This window comes from Pongo pygmaeus, chromosome 5, assembly GCF_028885625.2.
Source record: "Pongo pygmaeus isolate AG05252 chromosome 5, NHGRI_mPonPyg2-v2.0_pri, whole genome shotgun sequence".
NCBI classification, from domain to species: domain Eukaryota; kingdom Metazoa; phylum Chordata; class Mammalia; order Primates; family Hominidae; genus Pongo; species Pongo pygmaeus.
The window spans coordinates 118,517,962-118,537,856 of record NC_072378.2 but is presented as its reverse complement, the minus strand read 5'-3'; the positions used below and the strand labels follow the sequence as shown (position 1 = coordinate 118,537,856).

The window sequence follows — 19,895 nt, the reverse complement described above, 5'->3', positions numbered from 1 at the left end:
ATGTTGCCTGATGAGACTAGAATCGAGAGTGAAATACTCCCCTGTGAAGCTGAGGTAAGGCTAGAGTACCACCCAACAAAGCCAGAGCAAAGACCAGAGCTTCCCCCTCAAACCAGGTGCTGTTCTTCTATGATGATGATGCTGGTAAAGAACTTTCTTCCCTTAACAAGGCATGAGGACAAAGAGGAAAGGCTTGATAAAGAGCAAACTGGAATGTCAAAACAAGAGTTGAATGGCAAAGTTGCTACCTGTAAAGGACATCTAAAACATCACCTGCTTGGACTGGTTCTGATTCCCACTTAAGAGCTGGCCATCCAGGTCTAATAACCCTTTGATGCTGCAGCCAAGTTTATGGGAATTAAAACTGCTATTTTGTTCAGTGGCATATTCATGCACAAATAGCAGAGGATGCTTAGGTGTCAGCCTGATATTGTGATCAGCAGTTCAACCTGACTGTGGGAGCTGGTTAAAGAAAATCACCTTCATTTGAGCAGCCTTCAGCAGTTCAGGTGCCTGGTGGTAAATGGGGCTGACTGGATGATTGAGAAAGGCTACTTTGCTGAGCTCTCACAGTTGCTAGAGATGTTCATGACTCCCAGTACAACCCAAAGAGACAGACACTTGGATTTTTGTGCCACAGTGATGCTGGTACATCAAGCTGCTGCATGAATCCTTTATAAGAAGCACACCAAGAAGATGGACAAAACTGCCAAACTCGACCTTCTCATGCAGAAGATTGGCACGAGGGGCAAGTCCAAGGTCATTGACCCCCACAAGCAATGAAGTCACAATGGAGTTGCTGACAGATACCAAGATCCATTATGAGACTGATGAGAAAGACTTCTACCTGTACTACTTCCTGATGCAGTATCCAGGCCTCACCTTAGTATTTGCCAACAGCATCTCTTACATCACACACCTTTCTAGGCTCCTCAAAGTCCTAAATGCTGCTGACTCTACATACTCGCATGCACCACAAGCAGAGGGTCAGATACCTGGAGTGGCTTGCCTGTATGGAAGACTGTTCTCTTGGGAACAGATGTGGCAGCTTAGGATCTGGATACTCCTAAAGTCCAGCATGCCATCCATTACCAGGTTCATTGCACCTTGGAGATTTATGTCCGTTCAAGTGGTTGAACTGCTTGTGCCACCAATGAAGACCTCAGCCTAATGCTGATTAGGCCTGAGGACAAGATCAACTTTAATAAGATTTACAGAGCCCTCTAGAAATAAAGTGCATGAATGTGGTCAAGGAGCAAATCCATTTTGCTTTACAAAGAAAGCTGAGTATTCGAACTTCCAGGCATATCTGCACAGTTCTTGGATTGAGGGTGTGGAGTCTGTTCTGGAAATTGAACAGAGATTGAACAAATTGTAAAAAGAGATATATAAAGGAGGAAAAGCTGATCAAGAAAAAGAGTGTCGAAGACAAAAGCAGGTGAAGTTCCTACTAGAAGGAGCCACACTATTTGTTTTCCCAACCATGATTTAAATATGACCTGAACTGCAAGTATCCAACTCAATTGGGTAAGATGGCTATGCTCATGTCTGCCCCAAGAAGTGGTGAATCTGCTTTGAACTGCTTCTCCAAACAAGGAGGAGGAAGAGAAAAAAGTAGGAGAGAGAGGGAGAGGAAGGAGGGGACAAAGTTTGTTGGTGACCACACAGTGGTATCTCTGTTCTCTAATCATATGTGAAAACCTTTCCTTCCCACCCTTTAATTTCATTCCATAATCAACCTCAATTAGAAAAATCTTCTCTTCCACACCAACGGCCTGTAGCAGGAGAGACCTCATGCAGATTTGTGGATATTCCTAAAGTCCAGCACATCATCCAGTCCATTACCAGGTCCATTCCACCTTGGAGATTTATGTCCACTCAAGTGGTTGAACTTCTTAATGCCACCAATGAAGATCTCAGCCTAATGCTGATTAGGCCTTATTTTGGAATAAGAATTATATGCAGCAGCTTCATATTTATTCCAGTGTATAGGCTTCCTTTATGTTCAACCAGACTTCCTAAATTAAAAATTATGGTCAGAAAAAAAATCAATGTAACAGTTAAATAGCATATTAGATACAAGTGAAGAGAGAAGTAGTGAACTAGAATATAGTCAAGAAGAAATTATCTAGGAAAGGAGTTTTAGAAACATGGCAGATATAATGAGAAGGTTTAATAAAAAAATTAATTGGAGTTTTCAAAAGGAGAGAATTGATAACATGGGAAATAGGAAATATTTAGAGATTATATTTATTTGAGCAATTGTTCAGGATTGGTAAATTTTTAAGGAGAGAGAAGGGCATGAATTTGGAGATTCATGAAATGCAATGAAACCCAAGACAGAAAAAAATTTTTTAATGCCATCTGGATACATTTAGTAAAACTCAGAATCTGAAAGTTTAAAAGGTACTTAAAGGAGGTAGACAGTCAAAGAGAGTAACTTCAAAGAAGCAATTAGACCAGCAGAATTCTCAATAGCAATAACAAAAGATGGAAGACAGTAGAATGGTATCTTCTAAATGCTGAGACAAAATAATTCAACATAGAATCATGTAAGTTATTCACAAATGAGAGCATAATGTATTTTTCATAAAAACAAAACTTGGAAAGAGCTTAACATCAATGGGCCTTACTAAAGGAATTCTCAAGGATGAATTCCAGGAAGAAAAAAATTAAATCCAGAAAGGAAGTTTGAGAAGCAAGAGGAACAGTGAAAAATGAAATTGGTATACAAATAAACACTGACTGTATAAAACATGAACCAATACAAGTAATATCTACTGTGTTGCCTTTATTATGTTGAGTAATTTATATCAGTAAGGGGTATTTAATTTTGTTGAGTGCTTAATTTCCATCAGTTGAGATGAACATGTGAGATTTTTATCTTCATTCTATTAGTATGGTATATTACATTGTTTGATTTTTGTATTTTGAACACCCTCCAGGAACAAATCCCACTTAGTCATAGTGTATAATCCTTTTCATTAGCTGCTGACTTTGGTTTGCTAGTATTTTGTTGAGGTCCCTTCTGACTTTTTAAAAAAATATATTTTCTGTTTTTTGTTTTTTGATTTTTTTAGCAAAAAAATGCACTTAGAAGTGTTACTGTTTGTATTTTATTCCTTCTTAGATTGAATATAGCTCTTTGATTCTGTGGGTTAATGTCTTTCATTAGTTTTGGAAAATTCTCAGCCATTGTTTTTTATTTTATTTTTTATTTTGGAGATGGAGTCTCGCTCTGTCACCCAGGCTGGAGTTCAGTGGCCTGATCTTGGCTCACTGCAACCTCTGCCTCCCGGGTTCAAGAAATTATTTCTTTATTTTTTTCTCACTCTCCTCTTCTTATTTTTTTCTCAATCTCCTCTTCTTGTTTTTTTTTTTTTCACTCTCCTCTTCTTCTATGACTCTGTATTAGTCCATTCTCACACTGATATAAAGAACTACCTGAGACAGGGCAATTTATGAAGAAAAGAGGCATAATTGACTCAAAGTTTTGCAGACTGTAGAGGAAGCATGGTTGGAGAGGCCTCAGGAAACATACAATCACGGCAGAAGGGTAAAGGGTAAGCAAGCAACTTCTTCACATGGTAGAGCAGGAGAGAGAGAGTAAAGGGGGAAGTGATGTGCACTTTTAAACAACCAGATCTCATGAGAGCTGCATCATGAGAACAGCAAGGAGGAAGTCTGCCCCCATGATTCAGTTACCTCCCACTAGGCTCCTCCTTCATCACATGGGAATTACAATTCGACATGGGATTTGGGTGGGGACACAGAGCCAAGCACATCAGACTCCAATTACTTGTACCTTCGATTCTTATCTCTATGTCTCTTATGTTTTTTGCTATTTATTGCTCTTCTTCATTCTGAATATTCTCTTCTGATGTGTCTTACAGTTCACTATTTCTTTATTTAACTATATCTGTAAAATCTATCCACTGACTTCTTAATATCAATTGTATTTTTCAGTTCTAGAATTTCCATTTGTTTTTTCCTTAAACTTTTCAGTTTTCTACTAACATTTACAATTTTTTCATTTATTTCTTGAGCATATTAAGCATGAATATTTAAAAACCCACCATCTCTACACCCAACTTGTCTGTTTCTACTGTCTGTTGTTTCTCTTCATTTTAATAAACTTTTGTTTATAACCTTTTGTTTCTTCATATACCTGGAAATTTTTTATCGAGAATTGAATATTACATATGAAATATTTATAGACATAATTTGAGGTTCTGGATAACTGCAAACCTATCTTCCAAATTGCAGAACCATTTTACACCACAAGCAGTGAGTGAGACCTACTATCATTTCACATGCTTGTCAGCATTTGGTTTTGATTTTACCCATTCTAACAGGTGTGTAGTGATATTTTATTGTTGTTTGAATTTGTAATTCTCTATAGACATGATGTTGAACTTCTTTTTGTATGCATATTTGCCTTCTGTATATCTTCTTTGGTGAGATGTCTGTTTGGATCTTTTCTGCATTTTTTAGTTGGATTGTTTATTTTCATATTTTTGAGTTTTTAGGGTTCTTTATATATTCCAAATACAAGTGCTTTATCAGATATACGTTTCCGAAATATTTTCTCCAAGTTTATGGCCTATCTTTTCATTATCTTAATAGTGTCTTTCTTAGAAGTTTCTAATTTTAATGAAGTCTATTTTTTCAAATGTGAAGAATTGGGCTGGAGGGTGTATTTCTTTTTCTTCACTTATTTGTGACATGTAAATTGTAAAATTATTATTCAGGTATAATAGCTATTGAGTTGTCATCAATCAATTATTTTTAAAATTACATTACTGTCAATCTTGACTTTTAATTTACAAAGCAAGTCAAATGAATTCACATTCTCTATGACTTTATCCCAGATTTCCCTAGCCCTGAAACAGCTAGCCTGGAACAACTTTCCAGCCAGAAGTTATCAAAACTGGGGACACTATGGAAAAACAGTGTATTTAATGACCTTGAGCTGTCAGTCCATCTATCCAGAGATTAATGCTTTCATACAAGAGTGCTATGCTTGGAATATATAATAGGAATATGTAAATTCACTTAAATTTAGTTGAATGATTAGATTCAATTTTAAGTAAAAATCAAAGCTTCTTTTCAACTTGAAAATGGTGAAGTGTTTTGTTTCATAAATCTGTAAAAGATAATTTTCCAAAAAAAGTAACATCATGACTCCTGTGAATATAAAATGAACAGATGTCAAATATTTTAACTCATTAATTAAATGAGAGAATTGGAAAAACTTTTTCAACTGATTCGAGAGAGAACCCAAAGAATGAAGACACTTATATGTCAAGAATATTGAAATGAATTTGCAAGTGGTTGCAAAACTGACTTTCTATCATGGGGAAGGGAAATTAATTGAACCTCCACTATACACAATTTATTGCATATCCATAGACAAGAATTGTGCATAGACAATTATTTTGCTTTGCTATCAGTCACCTACAACTTTTAAAAGTTGTAAAATGGCTCAATGGTGATGAAAGGCTTACATCAAATAACTTGAAAGAGTGTGCTCTAAGCAATGCATAATTTCTATTAAAAATAACCGTAACCATTTCTGCTTATTTCAAATTTTCTTACAAATTTTTTTTTCTTGAGACAGAATCTTACTCCATACCCCAGGCTGGAGTGCAGTGGCATGATCCCTGCTCACTGCAACCTTGACCTGCCAGGCTCAAGGAATCTTCCTACCTCAGCATCTTGAGGAGCTGGAGCTACAGGTGCGTGCCACAAAGCTGGCTAATTTTTTAATTGTTTTTTTCTTTGTAGAGGTGGGAGTCTCCCTATGTTGCCTAGTCTAGTTTCCAACTCCTGGGCTCAAGCAATCCTCCCACTTAAGCCTCCCAAATTGCTCGGATTACAATTGTAAGTCAGTATGCCTGGCCAAAATTTTCTTATGAAATTTTCTGTGCTTCTATTTTTCTTTAGATTATAGGGCATTTGTATCACTTTAAACATTATTGAGGCTTATGGGAATAGGATATGATATGGTTTGGCTCTGTGTCATCCACCTGAATGTCACTTAATAATCCCCATGTGTCATGGGAGGGACCAGGTGGGAGGTAATTGAATCATAGGGGGCAAGTTTTTCCTATACTGTTCTCATGATAGTGAATAATTCTCATGAGATCTAATGGTTTTGAAATGGGCAGTTCCCCTGCACATGCTCTCTCTTTTGCCAGCCATTATGTAAGACATGCCTTTCTCCTCCTTTGCATTCCGCCATGCTTGTGAGGTCCCCCCAGTCATGTGGAACTGTGAGTCCATTAAACCTCTTTTTTTTTTTTAAATAAATTACCTAGTGTTAGGTATGTCTTTATTAGCAGCATGATTTTATTTTCTAAATAAAAATATTTAGAAAAGATACATTTACTTGATACATTTTATTTTCAATATGTTGGAAGCATGCCTCCTTTATGTTTTGCTCATTATTGACTGGATAGTTTTGTACTATATATCACATTTTTTTCAGCTTCTATATCTGATACTTAGGCAATGCATGTGCAAGAGCTCTCTACATCTTGATGAGGTAATACTTTCTATCATTAATATATTAACTAGTATTTGTTATTTCCTCTGTATTCTTTCTTCATACAGATCTAGATGTTTAGAAAGAATATCACAAAAGAGCTGGTTGTGGTGGCTTACACCTGTAATTCTCAGCACTTTGGGTGGCTGAGGCAGGCAGATCACTTGAGTCCAGGAATTTGAGACCAGCCTGGCCAACATGGTGAAACCATGTCTATACTAAAAATACAAAAAATTAGCCGAGCATAGTGGTATGCTCCTGTAATTCCAGTTACTTGGGAGGCTGGCTTGAACTCAGGAGGCAGAAGTTGCAGTGAGCCAAGATTGTGCCTCTGCACTCCAGGCTGGGTGATGAAGTAAGACTCTGTCTCAAAAAAAAAAAAAAAAAAAAAAGGATATTTTCCTAAACATATAGGAATTCCAACTACATGCATATCTTATTATATTTTTCTCTGCTAAAATGTAATCTCTCTGACAGCAGGGAGTTTTTGTTTGTTTTGTTCAGATGTTCTCCCAGTGATGACGTCAGTGCCTTGCATACAGGCAATGCTTAATAGTAGTTGTTGAATGAATGAGCACATTTTACGTAATTACCAAGCACTGCAAGATAATCAGATCTTCTCAGTAGGAGCTCCTGCTACTAAGCAGCATTTATTAGTATATGAAAATCAAAGTATATTAAGTTATACTTTATTTGCCCCATAAAAGGATCCTCACTGCCTATGTCTGACTGTGAACCCTACTTTGAAAATCACAGATCTGAACTCTACAGCCTACTATTGTATTTTATTATTTTTTTCTTTTATTCTGACTTAGAGGCATTCAGGTACTATTGTATTTTAAATACTTGCTACTCAAAATATGGCCCAGGAATCATCAGTATCTGCACCACCAGGAGCTTGTTAGGTTGATTCCATAACTTGGCTACTGTGAATAGTGGACAAGATTCTGCATTTCTAAGTGTCCATCCATGGATGAATGGATAGAGAAAATATGGTATACATGCATAATGGAAGATTATTTAGCCATAAAAAATGAGATTCTGTCATTTGCAGCAACATGGATAGACCTGGAGGACATTCTGTTGAGTGAAATAAGCCAGGCAAAGAAAAACAAATACCCTATGTTCTCTCTCATATATGGTTGCTGAGATAGTTGATCTCATGAAGGTAGAGAGTAGAATATGGTTACTGGAGGCTAGGAAGTGTAGGCGGGACAGGGGAATCAAAAGAGGTTGGTTAATGGGTATGAAAATAGAGTTAAGTAGAAGGAATAAGTGACTTCCAATTCCAAAATCAAAATGGTGTCATAGAAGCAGCTGGCTTCACCTCCCCCACCCCCCATAACAGAAAACCCAAACTAAGTATACAGCACCAAGATTGTTACCAGAAATATCCCAGAACTCAAATATGAACTTGAGATACTCCCTAGGGCCACAGAAAGGTGAAAATAACTCTGAGTGGACAGTAAGAGAATTAGACTTCCACATTCATGATGCCCCTCCCTACTTTCTCCCTGTAACCAAGTGTGTGAAAAATGTCCCCCAAACTCACTTTTTCTATAGTAAAAAAAGTGAAATTGAGGTGTACAACCAGCTTCTCCACCATCTTTGGTTCCCTGGCAGGAGACTGTCCCTACCTTAACTGACGAAAAGCATCATGAATGCCTGAAGGAAGAAATATCCTTGAGGACAAGCAGAGACAAAGTGGGTAGGCAGGCCTCCCATTTCCGGCCCTGGAAACTCTGCTCTGTAACTCAGCCAAAGAAGATGCCACATTTCTATGGTTATTCAGCAGCACTGTGCTGTAGGAAGTTTGTCCCACAGGCCCCTGGGCATGAACTGCTAGCCAGCCTTCCCACACTGCCAGAATATTTTTTGGGGGACCTCCCTCATTCAGGAAAGGCAGCTCTCTGATTGTTTACTAGAGCTGAGGCAAACATAGGCTTAAGGTGCTACCTAGAGCCAAAAAGGAGTCAGCGACTAGGCAGTAAAGAACCTGTAAGCAAATCTATCCAATAAAACAAACAAACAAACTGAACAGAGAAGACTGGAATGAATAACTAATCCTTCAAAGCAAAGACATAGATGTGCATCCACAAGAAACAACAGCACACAAAGAACCATGGACTGATTCCAGGCCTAGGCCCTTGGATAGCATTTCTGGACCTACTCTGAAGCAGAAAAGAGCCCACAGGCCTGGCAGCATTCACCACAAGCTGACTGAAGAGATGTTGGTCTTTAAGTGAACATTGTTAGTGGCCTGGTAGAACTCCCCATAGGCTACTGGTGATTGTGGCCACAGGGAGAGGCTTCTCTGGCTGTGAAAAAGGGAGGAAAGAGTGGGAAGGATTTTATATTGTGGTTTGAATGCCAGCTTAGCCACAGTAGCATAGAACATCAGGCAAACTTCTAAGGTTTTTGACTCTAAGCCCTGGCTCCTAGACAGCATCTCCAGACCCATCAAGGGCCTAGGGGAATTTGCCACTCTGAAGGAAAGGACACAAACCTGGCTGGCTTTTGCTACCTGCTGATCATAGAGCCCTAGGGCCTTAAGTGAACATAGGTGACAACTCAGTAGTGGTTACAGCAGGCCTTGGGCAAGACTCAGTGCTCTGCTGGGTTCAGATCTGACCCAGCACACTTTCGGTGGTGGTGGCCACAGGCTGCTTACTTCACCACATTCCTAGTTCCAAATGGCTCAGCAAAGAGAGAGACTCCATGTGCTTGGGATAAAGTAAGGAAAAAGAACAAGAGTCTCTGCCTGGTAATCCAGAGAATTCTTCCAGATCTTATCCAAAACCACCAAGGAAGTACCTTCACAAGTCTGCAAATACTACGAAATTATTGGACTTGGGGCCCAAGTCCCTTCAAATACCTGGAAATCTTCCTCAAGAAGGATGGGTAAAAACAAGCCTAGACTGTGATGACTACAATAAATATCTAAACTCTTCAATGCTCAGACACCAAGGAACATCTACAATCATTAGCATCCTTCAGGAAAACATAACCTAATCAAACAAACTAAGTAAGCCACCAGGGACCAATCCTGGAGAAACAGAGATGTGTGACCTCTCAGACAGAGAATTCAAAATAGCTGTTTTGAGGAAACTCAAAGAAAATTCAAGATAATGCACAGAAGAAATTTAGAATTCTATGGGATAGGCTGGGCATGGTGGCTCACACCTGTAATCCCGCACTTTGGGAGGCCAAGGTGGGCAGATCACCTGAAGTCCGGAGTTCAAGACCAGTCTGGCCAACAAAACCCCCTCTATACTAAAAATACAAATATTATCCAGGTGTGGTGGTGGGTGCCTGTAATCCCAGCTACTTGGGAGGCTGAGGCAGAAGAATTGCTTGAACCTGGGAGGCAGAGGTTGTGGTGAGCCGAGATTGTGCCAATGCACTCCAGCCTGAGTGACAGAGTAAGACTCCATCTCCAAAAAAAAAAAAAAAAAAAAAGAATTCTATGGTATAAATTTAGCAAAGAGATTGAAATAATTAAAAAGAATCAAGCAGAAATTCTAGAGTTGAAAAGTGCAATTGACATACTGAATAATGCATCAGAGTCTCTTAATAGCAGAACTGACCAAGCAGAGAAAGAATTAGTGAGCTTAAAAACAGGATATTTGAAAACACACTGAAAAGACAAGAGAAAAAAGAATAAAAAAAATGAAGCACCCCTACAAGATTCAGAAAATACACAAATCTAAGAGTTATTGGCCTTAAAGAGGAGGTAGAGAGAGACATAAGGGTAGAATATTGCTGAAGGAAAAAAATATTTGACCCTAGAATAGTAGATCTGGTGTATATACATCAAGCATGAAGGATAAATAAAAACTTTCCCAGACAAACAAAAGCTGAGGGATTTCACTAACATCAAGCCTGCCCTATAAGAAATGCTAAAGGGAGTCTTTCAATCTGAAAGAGAAATGGATATTAATGAACAAGAAGAAATCATCTGAAAGTACAAAACTCACTGATAAGAGTAAGCACACAGAACAACTCAGAATATTATAACATTGCTTTCATAGTGTGTAAGTTTCTCCTCTCTTAAGTACAAAAACTAAATGATGAACCAATAAAAAATAATAACTACTACAACTTTTCAAACATAGACAGTTTAATAAGATACAAATACATACAATAAAACTTAAAAAACAGGGGGATGAAGTTAAAGCGTAGAGTTTTTATTAGTTTTCTTTCTTTTTACATGTTTGTTTATACAATCATTGTTATCACCAGTTCAAAATAATGGGTTATAAGAAAGTATTTGCAAGTTTCATGGTAACCTCAAATCAAAAAAACAAACAACAGGTACACACACAAAAAAAGGAAGAAATTAAATCATACCAACAGAGAAAATCACCTTCACTAAAAGGAAGACAGAAAGGAAGGAAATAAGGAAGACAAGACCACAAAACAACCAGAAAACAAATAACAAAATGGCAGGGTAAATTTCTACTTATCAAGAATATCATTGAATATAAATGGATTAAACTCTACAATCTAAAGACATAGAGTGGCTGAATAGATGAAAAAATAAGACCCAATGATCTGTTGCCTACAAGAAGCACACTTTACCTATGAAGTGAAAAAAGCACACTTTACATAGAAACTATGTAAATAAAGGGATGGAAAAAGATATTCCATGACAACAGAAATCAAAAAAGAGCAGGACTAGCTATACTCATATTAGACAAAATAGATTTCAAGACAAAAACTATAAAAAGAGACAAAAAAGGTGATATGATTTGGCTGTGTTCCCTCCCAAATCTCATGTTGAATTGTAGTTCCCATAATTACCACATGTGGTGAGAGAGACCCACAGGGAGGTAATTGAATCCTGGGGGCAGTTTCCCCCATGATATTCTCATGATAGTAAGTTTTCAGGAGATCTGATGGTTTTATAAGGGGCTTCCCCCTTTGCTTTGTTCTCATTCTTCTCCATCCTGCTGCCATGTGAAGAAGGATGTGTTTGCTTCCCCTTCTGCCACGATTGTAAGTTTCCTGAGGCCTCCCCAGCCATGCTGAACTGTGAGACAATTAAACCTCTTTCCTTTATCAATTAATCATTCTGGGGTATGTCTTTATTAGTAGCATGAGAACAGACTAATATAGAAGGTCATTAATGATAAAGAGTCAATCCAACAACAGGATATAATGATTGTAAATATATATGCACCTGACACAGGATGACCCAGATATATGAAGCAAATGTTAATACAACTAAAGAGAGAGATAGAACTCATTAGCTGGAGACTTCAACACCTCACTTTGAGCATTGGACAGATCTCCCAGACGAAACTCAACAAAGAAGCATTAGACTTAATCTGCGCTATACATCAAATGGATCTCATAGATATTTACAGAACATTTCATCCAAAAGTTACAGAATACACATTCTTCCCCTCAGCACATTGGTCATTTTCAAAGATAGACCATATGTTAGGTCACAAAACAGGTCTTAAAACATTTTTAGAAATTGAAATTATATCAAACATCTTTTTCTCACACACAATGGAATAAAACTAGAAATCAACAACAAGAGGAATTTTGGAAACTACACGAACACATGCAAATTAAATGATATGCTCCGGAATGACCAATAGGTCAATAAAGGAATTAGAAGACAATTGAAAAATTTATTGAAGCAAACGATAATGGAAACAAAACATACCAAAACCTATGGGATATAGAGAAAGCAGTACTAATAGGGAAATTTATACGTATAAGTGCCTACATCAAAAAAGAAGAAAAACTTCAAATAAATAACCTAACAATGCATCTCAAAGATCTAGAAAAGGGAGAGCAAACCAAACCCAAAATTAATATAAGAAAAGAAATAATCAAGATTAGGGCAGAAATAAATGAATTCAAAATGAAGCAAATAAAAAGATCAACAAAACAAAGAGTTGGTTTTTGAAAAGAGAAACAAAATTGATAAACTTTTGGCCAGACTAAGAAAAAAAAGAAGACCCAAGTGAATAAAATAAGACATGAAAAAGGAGACATTACAGCTGATATCACAGAAATTCAAAAGATCTTTAGTGGCTACTATGAAAAACCATATGCCAATACATTGGAAAATCTGGAGGAAGGGGATAAATTCCTAGACACATACAACCTACCAAGATTGAACCACGAAGAAATCTAAAACCTGAATAGACCAATAACAAGTGAAGAATCAAACCCATAATAAAAATTCTCCCAGTAAAGGAAAGCCCGGAACCCTATGGATTCACTGCTAAATTCTGCCAAACATTTAAAGAACTAATACCAATCCTACTGAAACTATTCTGAAAAATAGAGGAAGAAATACTTCCAAATTCATCAGCATGACCTTGATACCCAAACTAGACAAAAACACATCAAAAAAAGAAAACTGCAGAACAATATCTCTGATGAATACTGATGCAGGAATCCTCAACAAAATATTTTTACTTGCAAACCTAATTCAACAAACATTAAAAAATTGTTCATCATGACAAAGTAGTATTTATACCAGGGATGCAGGGATGGTTCAACATATGCAAATCAATCCATGTGATACAACATATCAGCAGAATAAAGGACAAAAAACCATATGATCATTTCAATTGATGCTGGAAAAACATTTGATACAATTCAACATCTCTTAATAATAAAAACCCTAAAAAATCTGGATATAGAAGGAACATATCTTGACATAATGAAAGCCATATATGAAAGACCCACAGCTAGTGCCATACTTAATAGGGAAAAATTGAAAGCCTTTCCTCTAAGATCTGGAACACAACAAAGATACTCATTTTCACCACTGTTCTTCAACATAGCACTGGAAGTCCTAGGTAGAGCAATCAGATAAGAGAAAGAAATAAAGGACATCCAAACCGGAAATAAAGAAGACAAATTGTCCTTTTCTGATATGATCTTATATTTGGAAATACCTGAAGACTCCACAAAAGAAAATTAAAACTGATAAATTTAGTAAAGTTTCAGGATACAAAATCAACATACAAAAATCAGTAGCATTTCTATATGCTAATGGTGGACAATCTGAAAAAGAAATTTTTAAAAATTCCATTTACAGTAGCCACAAATAAAATTAAATAGGAATTAACTTTACTAAAGAAGTGAAAGATCCATACAATGAAAACTACAAAACACTGATGAAAGAAATTGAAGAGGGCACAAAATGGAAAGACATTCCATGTTCATGGATTGGGAGAATCAATATTGTTTAAATGTCCATGCTACACAAAGCAATTACAGATTCAATGTAATCCTATCAAAATAGCAATGACATTCTTCACAGAAATAGATAAAAAACCTAAAATTTATATGGAACCAGAAAAGACCTAGAATAGCCCAAGATATCCTTAGCAAAAAGAACTAAACTGGAGGGATCACATTACCTGATTTCAAATTATACTACAGAGCTATAGTAACCAAAGCAGCATGCTACTGTCATAAAAACAGACACAGAGGCCAATGGAACAGAATAGAGAACCCAGAAACAAATTCACATACCACTCATTTTTGACAAAGTTGCCAAGAGTACACTGGGGAAAAGACAGTCTTTTCAATAAATGGTGCTGGGAAAACCGGATACCTATATGCAGAAGAATGAAACTTGACCCCTATCTCTCACCATACACAAAAATCAAATCAAAATCTAAGAACTCAAACTATGAAAACACTACAAGGAAACATTGGGGAAACTCTCCAGCACATTGGTCTGGGCAAAAGTTTCTTGAGTAATACCCCATAGACACAGGCATCCAAGGCAAAATGAACAAATGGGATTATGTCAAGTTAAAAGCTTCCACACAGCAAAGGAAGCAAGCAACAAAGTGAATAGATAACCCACAGAATGGGAGAAAATATTTGCAGACTACCCATCTGACAAGGGATTAATAACCAGAGTGTATAAGTAACACAAACAACTCTATAGGAACAAGTCTAATAATCTGATTTAAAAATGGGCAAAATATTTGAATAGACATTTCTGAAAAGAAGTCATATACATGGCAAGCAAGCAAGCATATGAAAAGGTGCTCAGGCCAAGCACGGTGGCTCATGCCTGTAATTCCAACACTTTGGGAGGCTGAGGTGGGCAGGTTGTTTGAGTTCACAATTTCAAGACTAGCCTGGGCAACAGGGCAAAACCCTATTTCTACAAAAAAAAAAAAAAATTATCCAGGCGTTTTGATGCCTGCATGTAGTCCCAGCTGCTCAGGAGATTAAGGTGGGAGGATGGCTTGAGCCCTGGAGGCAGAGGCAGAGGTTGCAGTGAGCCAAGATGGCACAACTGCACTGCAGCCTGGACCACCGAGCCAGATGTTGTCACAGAAAAAAAAAAGAAAATGAAAGGAAAGGGGAAAGAAAAAGAAAAAGAAAAGCAAAAAAAAAAAAAAAAAAAGTAAAGGGAAAAGAAAAGATGCTCAGCATCATTGTTCATCAGAGAAATGCAAATGAAAACTGTGAGATATCATCTCACCCTAATTAAAATGGCTTTTATCCAAAGGACAGGAAATAACAAATGCTGGAGAGGATGTGGATTAAAGGGAACTCTCATACACTGTTGCTGGGAATGTAAATGATTACAGCCACCATGGAGAACAGTTTGGAAGTTCCTCAAAAAACAAAACAAAACAAAAAGCACTAAAAATAGAGCTACCATATGATCCAGCAATCCCACTTCTGAGTATATACCCAAAAGAAAGGAAATTAGTATATTAAAGAGATTGTTGCAGCACTGTTCACGATAACCAGGATTTGAAAGCAACTTAAATGTCCATCAACAGATAAGTGGATAAAGAAAATGTGGTATACACAATGGAGTACTATTTAGCTATAAGCAAGAATGAGTTCCTCTCATTTGCAACAGCATGGATGGAAATGGAGGTCATTATGTTAATTAAAATAAGCCAGGCACAGAAAGACAGACATTGCATGTTCTAATTTTGTTTGTGGGATCTAAAAATCAAATCAACTGAACTCATGGAGACAGACAGTAGATGAATGGTTACCAGAGGCTGGGAAGGGTAGTACGGGAGTGGTGGGGAGGTGGAGATGGTTACTGGGCACAAAACAAATAGTTAGAAAGAATGGGAGGGAGGAGCCAAGATGGCCGAATAGGAACAGCTCCGGTCTACAGCTCCCAGCGCGAGCGACGCAGAAGACGGGTGATTTCTGCATTTCCATCTGAGGTACCGTGTTCATCTCACTAGGGAGTGCCAGACAGTGGGCGCAGGTCAGTGGGTGAGTGCACCGTGCGCCAGCCGAAGCAGGGGCGAGGCATTGCCTCACTCGGGAAGCGCAAGGGGTCAGGGAGTTCCCCTTCCAGGGGTGACAGACAGCACCTGGAAAATCGGGCCACTCCCGCCCGAATACTGTGCTTTTCTGACGGGCTTAGGAAACGGTGCCCCCAGGAGAGTATAGCCCGCACCTGGCTCAGAGGGTCCTATGCCCACGGAGTCTCGCTGATTGCTAGCACAGCAGTCTGAGATCAAACAGCAAGTCGGCAGCGAGGCTGGGGGAGGGGCGCCCGCCATTGCCCAGGCTCGCTTAGGTAAACAAAGCAGCCTGGAAGCTTGATCTGGGTGGAGCCAACACAGCTCAAGGAGGCCTGCCTGCCTCTGTAGGCTCCACCTCTGGGGGCAGGGCACAGACAAACAAAAAGACAGCAGTAACCTCTGCAGACTTAAATGTCCCTGTCTGACAGCTTTGAGGAGAGCAGTGGTTCTCCCAGCACGCAGCTGGAGATCTGAGAACGGGCTGACTGCCTCCTCAAGTGGGTCCCTGACCCCTGACCCCCGAGCAGCCTAACTGGGAGGCACCGCCCAGCAGGGGCAGACTGACACCTCACACGGCCGGCCAGGTACTCCAACAGACCTGCAGCTGAGGGTTCTGTCTGTTAGAAGGAAAACTAACAGAAAGGACATCCACACCAAAAACCCATCTGTACATCACCATCATCAAAGACCAAAAGTAGATAAAACCACAAAGATGGGGAAAAAACAGAGCAGAAAAACTGGAAACTCTAAAAAGCAGAGTACCTCTCCTCCTCCAAAGGAACGCAGTTCCTCACCAGCAACGGAACAAAGCTGGACGGAGAATGACTTTGACGAGCTGAGAGAAGAAGGCTTCAGACGATCAAATTACTCCGAGCTATGGGAGGATATTCAAACCAAAGGCAAAGAAGTTGAAAACTTTGAAAAAAATTTAGAAGAATGTATAACTAGAATAACCAATACAGAGAAGTGCTTAAAGGAGCTGATGGAGCTGAAAACCAAGGCTCGAGAACTACGTGAAGAATGCAGAAGCCTCAGGAGCCGATGCGATCAAATGGAAGAAAGGGTATCAGCCCTGGAAGATGAAATGAATGAAATGAAGCGAGAAGGGAAGTTTAGAGAAAAAAGAATAAAAAGAAACGAGCAAAGCCTCCAAGAAATGTGGGACTATGTGAAAAGACCAAATCTACGTCTGATTGGTGTACCTGAAAGTGACGGGGAGAATGGAAACAAGTTGGAAAACACTCTGCAGGATATTATCCAGGAGAACTTCCCCAATCTAGCAAGGCAGGCCAACATTCAGATTCAGGAAATACAGAGAACGCCACAAAGATACTCCTCAAGAAGAGCAACTCCAAGACACATAATTGTCAGATTCACCAAAGTTGAAATGAAGGAAAAAATGTTAAGGGCAGCCAGAGAGAAAGGTCGGGGTACCATCAAAGGGAAGCCCATCAGACTAACAGCGGATCTCTCGGCAGAAACCCTACAAGCCAGAAGAGAGTGGGGGCCAATATTCAACATTCTTAAAGAAAAGAATTTTCAACCCAGAATTTCATATCCTGCCAAACTAAGCTTCATAAGTGAAGGAGAAATAAAATACTTTACAGACAAGCAAATGCTGAGAGATTTTGTCACCACCAGGCCTGCCCTAAAAGAGCTCCTGAAGGAAGCGCTAAACATGGAAAGGCACAACCGGTACCAGCCACTGCAAAATCATACCGAAATGTAAAGAACATCGAGACTAGGAATAGACTGCATCAACTAACGAGCAAAATATCCAGCTAACATCATAATAACAGGATCAAATTCACACATAACAATATTAACTTTAAATGTAAATGGACTAAATGCTCCAATTAAAAGACACAGACTGGCAAACTGGATAAAGACTCAAGATCCATCAGTGTGCTCTATTCAGGAAACCCATCTCACGTGCAGAGACACACATAGGCTCAAAATAAAAGGATGGAGGAAGATCTACCAAGCAAATGGAAAACAAAAAAAGGCAGGGGTTGCAATCCTAGTCTCTGATAAAACAGACTTTAAACCAACAAAGATCAAAAGAGACAAAGAAGGCCATTACATAATGGTAAAGGGATTAATTCAACAAGAAGAGCTAACTATCCTAAATATATATGCACCCAATACAGGAGCACCCAGATTCATAAAGCAAGTCCTGAGTGACCTACAAAGAGACTTAGACTCCCACACATTAATAATGGGAGACTTTAACACCCCACTATCAACATTAGACAGATCAACGAGACAGAAAGTCAACAAGGATACCCAGGAATTGAACTCAGCTCTGCACCAAGCGGACCTAATAGACATCTACAGAACTCTCCACCCCAAATCAACAGAATATACATTTTTTTCAGCACCACACCACACCTATTCCAAAATTGACCATATACTTGGAAGTAAAGCTCTCCTCAATAAATGTAAAAGAACAGAAATTATAACAAACTGTCTCTCAGATCACAGTGCAATCAAGCTAGAACTCAGGATTAAGAATCTCACTCAAAACCGCTCAACTACGTGGAAACTGAACAACCTGCTCCTGAATGACTACTGGGTACATAACGAAATGAAGGCAGAAATAAAGATGTTCTTTGAAACCAACGAGAACCAAGACACAACATACCAGAATCTCTGGGATGCATTCAAAGCAGTGTGTAGAGGGAAATTTATAGCACTAAATGCCCACAAGAGAAAGCAGGAAAGATCCAAAATTGACACCCTAACATCACAATGAAAAGAACTAGAAAAGCAAGAGCAAACACATTCAAAAGCTAGCAGAAGGCAAGAAATAACTAAAATCAGAGCAGAACTGAAGGAAATAGAGACACAAAAAACCCTTCAAAAAATAAATGAATCCAGGAGCTGGTTTTTTGAAAGGATCAACAAAATTGATAGACCGCTAGCAAGATTAATAAAGAAAAAAAGAGAGAAGAATCAAATAGATGCAATAAAAAATGATAAAGGGGATATCACCACCAATCCCACAGAAATACAAACTACCATCAGAGAATATTACAAACACCTCTACGCAAATAAACTAGAAAATCTAGAAGAAACGGATAAATTCCTCAACACATACACCCTCCCAAGACTAAACCAGGAAGAAGTTGAATCTCTGAATAGACCAATAACAGGAGCTGAAATTGTGGCAATAATCAATAGCTTACCAACCAAAAAAAGTCCAGGTCCAGATGGATTCACAGCCAAATTCTACCAGAGGTACAAGGAGGAGCTGGTACCATTCCTTCTGAAACTATTCCAATCAATAGAAAAAGAGGGAATCCTCCCTAACTCATTTTATGAGGCCAGCATCATCCTGATACCAAAGCCTGGCAGAGACACAACAAAAAAAGAGAATTTTAGACCAATATCCTTGATGAACATTGATGCAAAAATCCTCAATAAAATACTGGCAAACAGAATCCAGCAGCACATCAAAAAGCTTATCCACCATGATCAAGTGGGCTTCATCCCTGGGATGCAAGGCTGGTTCAATATACGCAAATCAATAAATGTAATCCAGCATATAAACAGAACCAAAGACAAAAACCACATGATTATCTCAATAGATGCAGAAAAGGCCTTTGACAAAATTCAACAACCCTTCATGCTAAAAACTCTCAATAAATTAGGTATTGATGGGACATATCTCAAAATAATAAGAGTTATTTATGACAAACCCACAGCCAATATCATACTGAATGGGCAAAAACTGGAAGCATTCCCTTTGAAAACTGGCACAAGACAGGGATGCCCTCTCTCACCACTTGTATTCAACATAGTGTTGGAAGTTCTGGCCAGGGCAATTAGGCAAGAGAAGGAAATCAAGGGTATTCAATTAGGAAAAGAGGAAGTCAAATTGTCCCTGTTTGCAGATGACATGATAGTATATCTAGAAAACCCCATTGTCTGAGCCCAAAATCTCCTTAAGCTGATAAGCAACTTCAGCAAAGTCTCAGGATACAAAATCAATGTGCAAAAATCACAAGCATTCTTATACATCAATAACAGACAAACAGAGAGCCAAATCATGAGTGAACTCCCATTCA

At 38.5% G+C, this 19,895-nt stretch overlaps 1 pseudogene; it reads left to right on the top strand.

Annotated features, from left to right (window-relative positions):
• Positions 1-3,043, top strand: LOC134739787 (ATP-dependent RNA helicase DDX24-like; annotated as a pseudogene).
• The last annotated feature ends 16,852 nt before the right edge of the window (positions 3,044-19,895 follow it).